Genomic DNA, 14143 nt, shown 5'->3' with positions numbered 1-14143 from the left:
TGGAAAAATGGGAATCTGGCCAAGAACACCATGACACCGGGGTCATGGAAAATTAATGTGAAAAAATAAAATTTTCACTAGGCAGAATTTTGACATGCAGTAGCAGTGCTAGACACCAAAGGAAACTCTGCAGCATCAACAGAGATGATTGGGAGAGGATGAGGGCAATTTTGGAAAAATGGGGTTCTGGCCAAAAAAACCATGACCCGGGGTCATGGAAAATTCAGGTTAAAAAAAAACTTTCCCTAGGCAGAATTTTGACATACAGGAGCAGTGCTACTCACCATAGGTAACTGTGCAGCATCCACAGATATGATTGGGAGAGGTTGAGGGCGATTTTGGAAAAATGGTCTTCTGGCCAAAAATCCATTACCCCGGCGTCATTCAATATTCATGTGAAAAAATAAAAATTTCCCTAAGCGATATTTTGACATGCAGGAGAAATGCTATTCACCCAAGGAAACTCTGCAGCATCAACAGAGATGATTGGGAGAGGTTGATTGCGATTTTGGAAAAGTGGGGTTCTGGAAAAAAAAAAACATGACCCCGGGGTCATGGAAAATTCAGGTGAAAATATAAAATTTCCCCTAGCCAGAATTTTGACATGCAGTAGCAGTGCTAGACACCCAAGGAAACACTGCAGCTTCAACAGAGTTGATAGGGAGAGGATGAGGGCGATTTTGGAAAAATGGTTTTCTGGCCAAAAATCCATTACCCCGGGGTCATTCAAAATTCATGTGAAAAAATAAAATTTTCCCTAAGCATATTTTGACATGCATTAGCAGTGCTAGTCACCCAAGGAAACACTTCAGCATAAACAGAGATTATTTCGAGGGGATGAGGGCGATTATGTTAAAATGGGGATGTGGCCAAAAACACCATGACGCCGGGGTCATAGAAAATTAATGTGAAAAAATAAAATTTTCACTAGGCGGAATTTTGACAGGCAGTAGCAGTGCTAGACACCAAAGGAAACTCTGCAGCATCAACAGAGTTGATTGGGAGAGGATAAGGGCGATTTTGGGAAAATGGTCTTCTGGCCAAAAATCCATTACCCCGGGGTCATTCAAAATTCATGTGAAAAAATAAAATTTTCCCTAAGCAGTATTTTGACATGCAGGAGAAATGCTATTCAACCAAGGAAACTCTGCAGCATCAACAGAGATGATTGGGAGAGTATGAGGGCGATTTTGGAAAAATGGGGTTCTGGAAAAAAAAACATGACCCCGGGGTCATGGAAAATTCAGGTGAAAAAATAAAATTTCCCCTAGCCAGAATTTTGACATGCAGTAGCAGTGCTAGACACCCAAGGATACTCTGCAGCATCAACGGAGTTGATTGGGAGAGGATGAGTGCAAATTTTGAAAAATGGGGTTCTGGAACAAAAAACATGACACCGGGGTCATGGAAAATTCAGGTGAAAAAATAAAATTTCCCCTAGCCAGAATTTTGACATGCAGTAGCAGTTCTAGACACCCAAGGATACTCTGCAGCATCAACGGAGTTGATTGGGAGAGGATGAGTGCAAATTTTGAAAAATGGGGTTCTGGAACAAAAAACATGACACCGGGGTCATAGAAAATTAATGTGAAAAAATAAAATTTTCACTAGGTGGAATTTTGACAGGCAGTATCAGTGCTAGACACCAAAGGAAACTCTGCAGCATCAACAGAGATGATTGGGTGAGGATGAGGGCAATTTTGGAAAAATGGGGTTCTGGCCAAAAAAACCATGACCCCGGGGTCAGGAAAAATTCAGATTAAAAAAAAACTTTCCCTAGGCAGAATTTTGACATGCAGGAGCAGTGCTACTCACCATAGGTAACTGTGCAGCATCAACAGAGATGATTGGGAGAGGTTGATTGCGATTTTGGAAAATGGTCTTCTGGCCAAAAATCCATTACCCCGCGGTCATTCAAAATTCAGGTGAAAATATAAAATTTCCCCTAGCCAGAATTTTGACATGCAGAAGCATTGCTAGACACCCAAGGAAACTCTGCAGCTTCAACAGAGTTGATTGGGAGAGGATGAGGGTGATTTTGGAAAAATGGTCTTCTGGCCAAAAATCCATTACCCCGGGGTCATTCAAAATTCATGTGAAAAAATAAAATTTTCCCTAAGCATATTTTGACATGCAGTAGCAGTGCTAGTCACCCAAGGAAACACTTCAGCATAAACAGAGATTATTTGGAGGGGATGAGGGCGATTTTGGAAAAATGGGGATCTGGCCAAAAACACCATGACGCCGGGGTCATAGAAAATTAATGTGAAAAAAAAAAAATTTTCACTAGGCGGAATTTTGACAGGCAGTAGCAGTGCTAGACACCAAAGGAAACTGCAGTATCAACAGAGTTGATTGGGAGAGGATAAGGGCGATTTTGGGAAAATGGTCTTCTGGCCAAAAATCCATTACCCCGGGGTCATTCAAAATTCATGTGAAAAAATAAAATTTTCCCTAAGCAGTATTTTGACATGCAGGAGAAATGCTATTCAACCAAGGAAACTCTGCAGCATCAACAGAAATGATTGGGAGAGTATGAGGGCGATTTTGAAAAAATGGGGTTCTGGAAAAAAAAACATGACCCCGGGGTCATGGAAAATTCAGGTGAAAAAATAAAATTTCCCCTAGCCAGAATTTTGACATGCAGTAGCAGTGCTAGACACCCAAGTATAGTCTGCAGCATCAACGGAGTTGATTGGGAGAGGATGAGGGCGATTTTCGATAAATGGGGTTCTGGCCAAAAAAAACATGACCCCGGGGTCATAGAAAATTCAGGTGAAAAAATAAAATTTTCCATTAAGCATATTTTGACATGCAGTAGCAGTGCTAGTCACCCAAGGAAACACTGCAGCATCAAGAGAGTTTATTTGGAGGGGATGAGGGCGATTTTGGAAAAAATGGGGATCTGGCCAAAAACACCATGACACCGGGGTCATGGAAAATTAATGTGAAAAAATTAAATTTTCATTAGGCAGAATTTTGCCATGCAGTAGCAGTGCTAGACACCAAAGGAAACTCTGCAGCAGCAACAGAGATGATTGGGAGAGGATGAGGGCAATTTTGGAAAAATGGGGTTCTGGCCAAAAAAACCATGACCCCGGGGTCAGGCAAAATTCAGGTGAAAAAAAAACTTTCCCTAGGCAGAATTTTGACATGCAGGAGCTATGCTACTCACCATAGGTAACTGTGCAGCATCAACAGAAATGATTGGGAAAGGTTGAGGGCGATTTTGAAAAAATTGGGTTCTGGCCAAAAATCCATTACCCCGGGGTCATTCAAAATTCATGTGAAAAAATAAAATTTTTCCTAAGCAGTATTTTGACATGCAGGAGAAATGCTATTCACCCAAGGAAACTCTGCAGCATCAACAGAGATGATTGGGAGAGTATGAGGGCGATTTTGGAAAAGTGGGGTTCTGGAAAAAAAAAAACAGGACCCCGGGGTCATGGAAAATTCAGGTGAAAAAATAAAATTTCCCCTAGCCAGAATTTTGACATGCAGTAGCAGTGCTAGACACCCAAGGAAACTCTGCAGCATCAACAGAGTCGTTTTGGAGAGGATGAGCGTGATTTTGGAAAAATGGGGTTCTGGCCAAAAAAAAACATGACCCCGGAGTCATGGAAAATTCAGGTGAAATAATAAAATTTTCCCTAAGCATATTTTGACATGCAGTAGCAGTGCTAGTCACCCAAGGAAACACTGCAGCATCAACAGAGATGATTGGGATAGTATGAAGGCGATTTTGAAAAAATGGGGTTCTGGAAAAAAAAACATGACCCCGGGGTCATGGAAAATTCAGGGGAAAAAATAAAATTTCCCCTAGCCAGAATTTTGACATGCAGTAGCAGTGCTAGACACCCAAGTATACTCTGCAGCATCAACAGAGATGATTGGGAGAGGATGAGGGCAATTTTGGAAAAATGGTTTTCTGGCCAAAAATCCATTACCCCGGCATCATTCAAAATTCATGTGAAAAAATAAAAATTTCCCTAAGCAGTATTTTGAAATGCAGGAGAAATGCTATTCACCCCAGTAAACTCTGCAGCATCAACAGAGATGATTGGGAGAGTATGAGGGCGATTTTCGAAAACTAGGGTTATGGAAAAAAAAAACATGACCCCGGGGTCATGGAAAATTCAGGTGAAAAAATAAAATTTCCCCTAGCCAGAATTTTGACATGCAGTAGCAGTGCTAGACACCCAAGGAAACTCTGCAGCATCAACAGAGATTATTTGGAGGGGATGAGGGCGATTTTGGAAAAATGGGGTTCTGGCCAAAAACAGCATGATGCCGGGGTCATAGCAAATTAATGTGAAAAAATAAAATTTTCACTAGGCAGAATTTTGACATGCAGTAGCAGTGCTAGACACCAAATGAAACTGTGCAGCATCAACAGAGATGATTGGGAGAGGATGAGGCCAATTTTGGAAAAATGGGGTTCTGGCCAAAAATCCATTACCACGGCGTCATTCAAAATTCATGTGAAAAAATAAAATTTTCCCTAAGCAGTATTTTGACATGCAGGAGAAATGCTATTCACCCAAGGAAACTCTGCAGCATCAACAGTGATGATTGGGAGAGGTTGATTGCGATTTTGGAAAAATGGGGTTCTGGAAAAACAAACATGACCCCGGGGTCAGGCAAAATTCAGGTGAAAAAAAAACATTCCCTAGGCAGAATTTTGACATGCAGGAGCAGTGCTAGTCACCATAGGTAACTGTGCAGCATCAACAGAGTTGATTGGGATAGGATGGGGCGATTTTGGAAAAATGGGGTTCTGGCCAAAAATCCATTACCCCGGGGTCATTCAAAATTCAGGTGAAAAAATAAAACTTTCCCTAGGCAGAATTTTGACATGCAGGAGCAGTACTACTCACCATAGGTAACTGTGCAGCATCAAGAGAGATGATAGGGAGAGGTTGATTACGGTTTTGGAAAAATGGGATTCTGAAAAAAAAAACATGACCCAGGGGTCATGGAAAATTAAGGTGAAAATATAAAATTTCCCCTAGCCAGAATTTTGACATGCAGTAGCAGTGCTAGACACCCAAGGAAACTTTGCAGCATCAACAGAGATGATTGAGAGAGGATGGGGCGATTTTGGAAAAATGGGGTTTTGGCCAAAAAACCATGACCCCGGGGTCAGGCAAAATTCAGGTGAAAAAAAACTTTCCCTAGGCAGAATTTTGACATGCAGGAGCAGTGCTACTCACCATAGGTAACTGTGCAGCATCAACAGAGATGACTGGGAGAGGTTGATTACGGTTTTGGAAAAATGGGGTTCTGGAAAAAAAAACATGACCCCGGGGTCATGGAAAATTAAGGTGAAAATATAAAATTTCCCCTAGCCAGAATTTTGACATGCAGTAGCAGTGCTAGACACCCAAGGAAACTCTGCAGCAACAACAGAGTTGATTGGGAGAGGATGAGGACGATTTTGGAAAAATGGTCTTCTGGCCAAAAATCCATTACCCCGGGGTCATTCAAAGTTCATGTGAAAAAATAAAATTTTCCCTAAGCAGTATTTTGACATGCAGTAGCAGTGCTAGTCACCCAAGTTAACACTGCAGCATCAACTGCAGCAGAGATTATTTGGAGGGGATGAGGACGATTTTGGAAAAATGGGGATCTGGCCAAAAACACCATGACACCTGGGTCATGGAAAATTAATGTGAAAAAATAAAATTTTCACTAGGCAGAATTTTGACATGCAGTAGCAGTGCTAGACACCAAAGGAAACTCTGCAGCAACAACAGAGATGATTGGGAGAGGATGCGGGCAATTTTGGAAAAATGAGGTTCTGGCCAAAAAAACCATGACCCGTGGGTCATGGAAAATTCAGGTGAAAAAAAATAAATTTTCTAGGGAGAATATTGACATGCAGGAGTAGTGCTAGTAACGCATGGAAACTCTGCAGCTTCAACAGAGATGATTGGGAAAGGTTGAGAGCGATTTTGGAAAAATGGGTTTCTGGCCAAAAAAACCATGAACCCGGGGTCAGGCAAAATTCAGGTGGAAAAAAAAAAATCCCTAGGCAGAATTTTGACATGCAGGAGCAGTGCTGCTCACCATAGGTAACTGTGCAGCATAAACAGAGATGATTGGGAGAGGTTGATTGCGATTTTGGAAAAATGGTCTTCTGGCCAAAAATCCATTACCCCGGGGTCATTCAAAATTCATGTGAAAAAATAAAATTTTCCCTAAGCAGTAATTTGACATGCAGGATAAATGCTATTCACCCAAGGAAACTCTGCAGCATAAACAGAGATGATTGGGAGAGTTTGAGGGTGATTTTGGAAAAATGGGGTTCTGGAAAAAAAAAACATGACCCCGGGGTCATGGAAAATTAAGGTGAAAATATAAAATTTCCCCTAGCCAGAATTTTGACATGCAGTAGCAGTGCTAGACACCCAAGGAAACTCTGCAGCATCAACAGAGATGATTGAGAGAGGATGGGGGCGATTTTGGAAAAATGGTCTTCTGGCCAAAAATCCATTACCCCGGGGTCATTCAAAATTCATGTGAAAAAATAAAATTTTCCCTAAGCAGTATTTTGACATGCAGGAGAAATGCAATTCACCCAAGGAAACTCTGCAGCATCAACAGAGATGATTGGGAGAGGATGATTGCGATTTTGGAAAATTGGGGTTCTGGAAAAAAAAACATGACCCCGGGGTCATGGAAAATTAAGGTGAAAATATAAAATTTACCTTAGCCAGAATTTTGACATGCAGTAGCAGTGCTAGACACCCAAGGAAACTCTGCAGCATCAACAGAGATGATTGAGAGAGGATGGGGGCTATTTTGGAAAAATGGGGTTTTGGCCAAAAATCCATTACCCCGGGGTCATTCAAAATTCAGGTGAAAAAATAAAATTTTCCCTAAGCAGTATTTTGACATGTAGTAGCAGTGCTAGTCACCCAAGTTAACACTGCAGCATAATCAGAGATGATTTGGAGAGGTTGATTGCTATTTTGGAAAAATGGGGTTCTGGAAAAAACAACATGACCCCGGGGTCATGAAAAAATTAAGGTGAAAATATAAAATTTCCCCTAGCAAGAATTTTGACATGCAGTAGCAGTGCTAGACACCCAAGGAAACTCTGCAGCATCAACAGAGATGATTGGGAGAGGATGGGGGCGATTTTGGAAAAATGGGGTTTTAGCCAAAAAAACTTGATCCCGGGGTCAGGCAAAATTCAGGTGAAAAAAAACTTTCCCTAGTTAGAATTTTGACATGCAGGAGCAGTGCTACTCACCATAGGTAACTGTGCAGCCTCAACAGAGATGACTGGGAGAGGTTGATTACGGTTTTGGAAAAATGGGGTTCTGGAAAAAAATACATGACCCCGGGGTCATGGAAAATTAAGTTGAAAATATAAAATTTGCACTAGCCAGAATTTTGACATGCAGTAGCAGTGCTAGACACCCAAGGAAACTCTGCAGCATCAACAGAGATGATTGAGAGAGGATGGGGGCGATTTTGGAAAAATGGGGTTTTGGCCAAAAATCCATTACCCCGGGGTCATTCAAAATTCAGGTGAAAAAATAAAATTTTCCCTAAGCAGTATTTTGACATGTAGTAGCAGTGCTAGTCACCCAAGTTATCACTGCAGCATCAACAGAGATTATTTGGAGGGGATGAGGGCGATTTTGGAAAAATGGGCATCTGGCCAAAAACACCATGACACCGGGGTCATGGAAAATTAATGTGAAAAAATAAAATTTTCACTAGGCAGAATTTTGACATGCAGTAGCAGTGCTAGACACCCAAGGAAACTCTGCAGCAACAACAGAGTTGATTGGGAGAGGATGAGGACGATTTTGGAAAAATGGTCTTCTGGCCAAAAATCCATTACCCCGGGGTCATTCAAAATTCATGTGAAAAAATAAAATTTTCCCTAAGCAGTATTTTGACATGCAGGAGAAATGCTATTCACCCAAGGAATCTCTGCAGCATCAAGGGAGATGATTGGGACAGTATGAAGGCGATTTTGAAAAAATGGGGTTCCGGAAAAAAAAACATGACCCCGGGGTCATGGTAAATTCAGGTGAAAAAATAAAATTTCCCCTAGCCAGAATTTTGACATGCAGTAGCAGTGCTAGACACCCAAGGAAACTTTGCAGCATCAACAGAGATGATTGGGAGAGGATGAGGACGATTTTGGAAAAATTGGGTTCTGACACAAAAAGCATGACCCCGGGGTTATGCGAAATTCAGGTGAATAAATAAAATTTTCCCCAGGCATATATTTGAAATGCAGGAGAAGTGCTCGTAACCCAAGGAAACTCTGCAGCTTCAACAGAGATGATTGGGAGAGGTTGAGGGTAATTTTGGAAAAATGGGGTTCTGGCCAAAAAACCATGACCCCGGGGTCGTGGAAAATTCAGGTGAAACAATAATTTTTTTCTAGGGAGAATATTGACTTGCAGGAGTAATTCTAGTAACCCAAGGAAACTCTGCAGCTTCAACAGAGTTGATTGGGATAGTTTGAGGGCGATTTTAGAAAAATGGGATTTTGGCCAAAAAAACCATGACCCCGGGGTCATGCAAAATTCAGGTGAAATATTTTTTTTTTCCTAGGGAGAATTTTGACATGCAGGAGAAGTGCTAGTAACCCAACGAAACTCTGCAGCTTCAACAGAGATGATTGGGAGAGGTTGAGGGCAATTTTGGAAAAATGGGGTTCTGGCCAAAAAACGATGACCCCGGGGTCATGGAAAATTCAGGTGAAAAAATAATTTTTTTCTAGGGAGAATATTGACTTGCAGGAGTAATGCTAGTAACCCAAGGTAACCCAAGGAAACCATGACGCCGGGGTCATGGATAATTCAGTTGAAAATATAATTTTTTTCTAGGGAGAATATTGACTTGCAGGAGTAGTGCTAGTAATCCAAGGAAACTCTGCAGCTTCAACAGAGATGATTGGTTGAGGTTGAGGGCAATTTTGGGAAAATGGGATTCTGGCCAAAAAAACCATGACCCCGGGGTCATGCAAAATTCAGGTGAAAAAATAAAATTTTCCCTAGGCAGAATTTTGACATGCAGTAGCAGTGCTAGTCACCCAGGGAAACTCTGCAGCATCAACAGAGATGATTGGGAGAGAATGAGGGCGATTTTGAAAAAAATGGGGTTCTGGCCAAAAAAACTATGACCCCGGGGACATGGAAAATTCAGGTGAAAATTAATTTTTTTCTAGGGAGAATATTGACTTGCAGGAGTAATGCTAGTAAACCAATGAAACTCTGCAGCTTCAACAGAGATGATTGGGATAGTATGAGTGCGATGTTGCAAAAATGGAGTTTTGGCCAAAAAAAACCATGACCCGGGGTCATGGAAAATTTAGGTCAAAATTTTTTTTTTTTCTAGGGAGAATTTTGACATGCAGGAGCACTGCTACTCACAAAAGTTAACTCTGCAGCATCAACAGAGATGATTGGGAGAGGTTGAGGGCAATTTTGGAAAAATGGGCTTCTGGCCAAAAATCCATTACCCCGGGGTCATTCAAAATTCATGTGAAAACATAAAATTTTCCATAAGCAGTATATTGACATGCAGGAGAAGTCCTAGTAACCAAAGGAAACTCTGCAGCTTCAACAGAGATGATTGGGAGAGGTTGAGGGCGATTTTGGAAAAATGGGGTTCTGGCCCAAAAAACCATGACCCCGGGGTTATGCGAAATTCAGGTGAAAAAATAAAATTTTCCCCAGGCATAAATTTGAAATGCGGGAGCAGTGCTAGTCACCCAAGGAAACTTTGCAGCATCAACAGAGATGATTGGGAGAGGTTGATGGCGATTTTGGAAAAATGAGGTCCGAGCCAAAAAAACCATGACCACGGCCGGGGTCATGGACAATTCAGGTGAAAAAATCAAATTTTCCTTATGAGAATTTTGACATGCAGTAGCAGTGCTGGACACCCAAGGAAACTCTGCAGCATCAACAGTGATGATTGGGATAGGATGAGGGCTTTTTAGGAAAAATGGGGATCTGGCCAAAAACACCATGACGCCGGGGTCATGGAAAATTAATGTGAAAAAATATCATTTTCCCTAGGCAGAATTTTGACATGCAGTAGCAGTGCTAGACAACCAAGGAAACTCTGCAGCATCAATAGACATGTTTGGGAGAGGATGAGTGAAATTTTGAAAAAATGGGGATCTGGCCAAAAAAACCATGACACCGGGGTCATGGAAAATTCAGGTGAAAAAATAATTTTTTTCTATGGAGATTATTGACTTTCAGGAGAAGTGCTAGTAACCCAAGGTAACCCAAGGAAACCATGACGCCGGGGTCATGGAAAATTCAGTTGAAATTTTTTTTTTCCTAGGGAGAAGTTTGACATGCAGGAGAAGTGCTAGTAACCCAAGGAAACTCTGCAGCTTCAACAGAGATGATTGGGAGAGGTTGAGGGCGATTTTGGAAAAATGAGGTTCTGGCCCAAAAAACCATGACCCCGGGGTCATGCAACATTCCGTTGAAATTTTTTTCAAAAAATGGGGTTCTGGGCAAAAAAACTATGACCCCGGGGTCATGGAAACTTCAGGTCAAAAAAATTTTGACTTGCAGGAGTAGTGCTAGTAACCCAAGGTAACCCAAGGAAACCATGACGCCGGGGTCATGGAAAATTCAGTTGAAATTTTTTTTTTTTCTAGGCAGGATTTTGACATGCAGGAGCAATGCTATTTACCCAAGTAAATTCTGCAGTATCAACAGAGATGATTGGGAGGGGATGAGGGCAATTTTGGAAAAATGGTGTTCTGACCCAAAAAACATGACCCCGGGGTTATTCGAAATTCAGGTGAAAAAATAAAATTTTCCCCAGGCATAAATTTGAAATGCAGGAGCATTGCTATTCACCCAAGGAAACTCTGCAGCTTCAACAGAGATGATTGGGAGAGATTGAGGCTAATTTTGGAAAAAATGGGGTTCTGGCAAAAAAAACCATGACCCTGAGGTCATGCAAAATCAAGGTGAAAAAATAAAATTTTCCCTAGGCAGAATTTTGACATGCAGTAGCATTGCTAGTCAACCAAGGAAACTCTGCAGCATCAACAGAGATGATTGACTTGCAGGAGTAATGCTAGTAACCCAAGGAAACTCTGCAGCTTCAACAGAGATGATTGGGATAGTTTGAGGGCGATTTTGGAAAAATGGGGTTTTGGCCAAAAAATCCATGACCCCGGGGTCATGCAAAATTGAGGTGAAAAAATAAAATTTCCCCTAGGCAGAATTTTGACATGCAGTAGCAGTGCTAGTCACCCAAGGAAACTCTGCAGCATCAACAGAGATGATTGGGAGAGGATGAGGGGGATTTTGAAAAAAAATGGGGTTCTGGCCAAAAAAAACTATGACCCCGGGGTTATGGAAAATTCAGGTGAAACAATAATCGCAATGAGTGCGATTTTGGTAAAATGGTGTTCTGACCCAAAAAACATGACTCCGGGGTTATGCGAAATTCAGGTGAAAAAATAAAATTTTCCCCAGGCATAAATTTGAAATGCGGGAGCAGTGCTAGTCACCCAAGGAAACTTTGCAGCATCAACAGAGATGATTGGGAGAGGTTGATGGCGATTTTGGAAAAATGAGGTTTGGGCCAAAAAAACCATGACCACGCCGGGGTCATGGAAAATTCAGGTGAAAAATCAAATTTTCCTTAGGAGAATTTTGACATGCAGTAGCAGTGCTGGACACCCAAGGAAACTCTGCAGCATCAACGGAGATTATTAGGAGGGGATGAGGGCGATTTTGGAAAAATGGGGATCTGGCCAAAAACACCATGACGCCGGGGTCATGGAAAATTAATGTGAAAAAATATCATTTTCCCTAGGCAGAATTTTGACATGCAGTAGCAGTGCTAGTCACCCAAGGAAACTGCAGCATCAACAGAGATGATTGGGAGAGGTTGAGGGTGATTCTGAAAAAAATGGGGTTCTGGCAGGGCCAAAAAACCATGACACCGGGGTCATGGAAAATTCAGGTGAAAAAATAATTTTTTTCTATGGAGAATATTGACTTGCAGGAGTAGTGCTAGTAACCCAAGGTAACCCAAGGAAACCATGACGCCGGGGGTCATAGAAAATTCAGTTGAAATTTTTTTTTCCCTAGGGAGAATTTTGACATGAAGGAAAGTGCTAGTAACCCAAGGAAACTCTGCAGCTTCAACAGAGATGATTTGGATTGTTTGAGGGCGATTTTGGAAAAATGGGGTTTTGGCCAAAATAACATGACCCCGGGGTCATGCAAAATTCAGGTGAAAAAATAAAATTTTCCCTAGGCAGAATTTTGACATGCAGTAGCAGTGCTAGCCTCCCAAGGAAACTCTGCAGCATCAACAGAGATGATTGGGAGAGGATGAGGGCGATTTTGAAAAAAATGGGGTTCTGGCCAGAAAAACTATGACCCCGGGGTCATGGAAATTTCAGGTTAAAAATTTTTTTTTATTTCTAGGGAGAATTTTGACATGCAGGAGCAGTGCTACTCATCAAAGGTAACTCTGCAGCATCAACAGAGATGATTGGGAGAGGTTGAGGGCAATTTTGGAAAAATGGGCTTCTGGCCAAAAATCATTACCCCGGGGACATTCAAAATTCATGTGAAAATAGAAAATTTTCCCTAAGCAGTATATTGACATGCAGGAGAAGTCCTAGTAACCAAAGGAAACTCTGCAGCTTCAACAGAGATGATTGCGAGAGGTTGAGGGCAATTTTGGAAAAATGGGGTTCTGGCAAAAAAAACCATGACCCCAGGTCATGGAAAATTCAGGTGAAAAAATAATTTTTTTCTAGAGAGAATATTGACTTGCAGTAGTAATGCTAGGAACCCTAGGAAAACTCTGCAGCTTCAACACAGATGATTGGGATAGTTTGAGGACGATTTTGGAAAAATGGGGTTTTGGCCAAAAAAACCATGAACCCGGGGTCATGCAAAATTCAGGTGAAAAAATAAAATTTTCCCTAGGCAGAATTTTGACATGCAGTAGCAGTGCTAGTCACCCAAGGAATCTCTGCAGCATCAACAGAGATGATTGGGAGAGGATGAGGGCAATTTTGAAAAAAATGGGGTTCTGGCCAAAAAAATTATGACCCCAGGGTCATGGAAAATTCAGTTGAAGTTTTTTTTTTCTAGGGAGAATTTTGACATGCAGGAGAAGTGCTAGTAACCCAAGGAAACTCTGCAGCTTCAATAGAGATGATTGGGATAGTTTGACGGCAATTTTGGAAAAATGGGGTTTTGGCCAAAAAAACCATGACCCCGGGGACATGCAAAATTAAGGTGAAAAAGTAAAATATTCCCTAGGCATAATTTTGACATGCAGTAGCAGTGCTAGTCACCCAAGGAAACTCTGCAGCATCAACAGAGATGATTGGGAGAGGTTGAGGGCAATCTTGGAAAAATGGGGTTCTGGCAAAAAATACCATGATGCCGGGGTCATGGAAAATTAATGTGAAAAAATATCATTTTCCCTAGGCAGAATTTTGACATGCAGTAGCAGTGCTAGACAACCAAGGAAACTCTGCAGCATCAACAGATATGATTGGGAGAGGATGAGTGCAATTTTGAAAAAATGGGGTTCTGGCCAAAAAAACTATGACCCCGGGGTCATGGAAAATTCAGTTGAAAAAATAATTTTTTTCTATGAAGGATATTGACTTGCAGGAGTAATGCTAGTAACCCAAGGAAACTCTGCAGCTTCAACAGAGATGATTGGGATAGTTTGAGGGCGATTTTGGAAAAATGGGGATCTGGCCAAAAATACCATGATGCCGGGGTCATGGAAAATTAATGTGAAAAAATATCATTTTCCCTAGGCAGAATTTTGACATGCAGTAGCAGTGCTAGACAACCAAGGAAACTCTGCAGCATCAACAGAGATGATTGGGAGAGGATGAGTGCGATTTGAAAAAATGGGGTTCTGGCCAAAGAAACCATGACACCGGGGTCATGGAAAATTCAGGTGAAAAAATAATTTTTTCTATGGAGAATATTGACTTGCAGGAGTAGTGCTAGTAACCCAAGGTAACCCAACGAAACCATGATGCCGGGGTCATGGAAAATTCAGTTGAAATTTTTTTTTTTCTAGGGAGAATTTTGACATGCAGGAGAAGTGCTAGTAACCCAAGGAAACTCTGCAGCTTCAACAG

This window comes from Tiliqua scincoides, chromosome 9 (genome assembly GCF_035046505.1).
Source record: "Tiliqua scincoides isolate rTilSci1 chromosome 9, rTilSci1.hap2, whole genome shotgun sequence".
Classification (NCBI taxonomy): Eukaryota; Metazoa; Chordata; class Lepidosauria; order Squamata; family Scincidae; genus Tiliqua; species Tiliqua scincoides.
Note: the sequence above shows the minus strand (reverse complement) of the source record.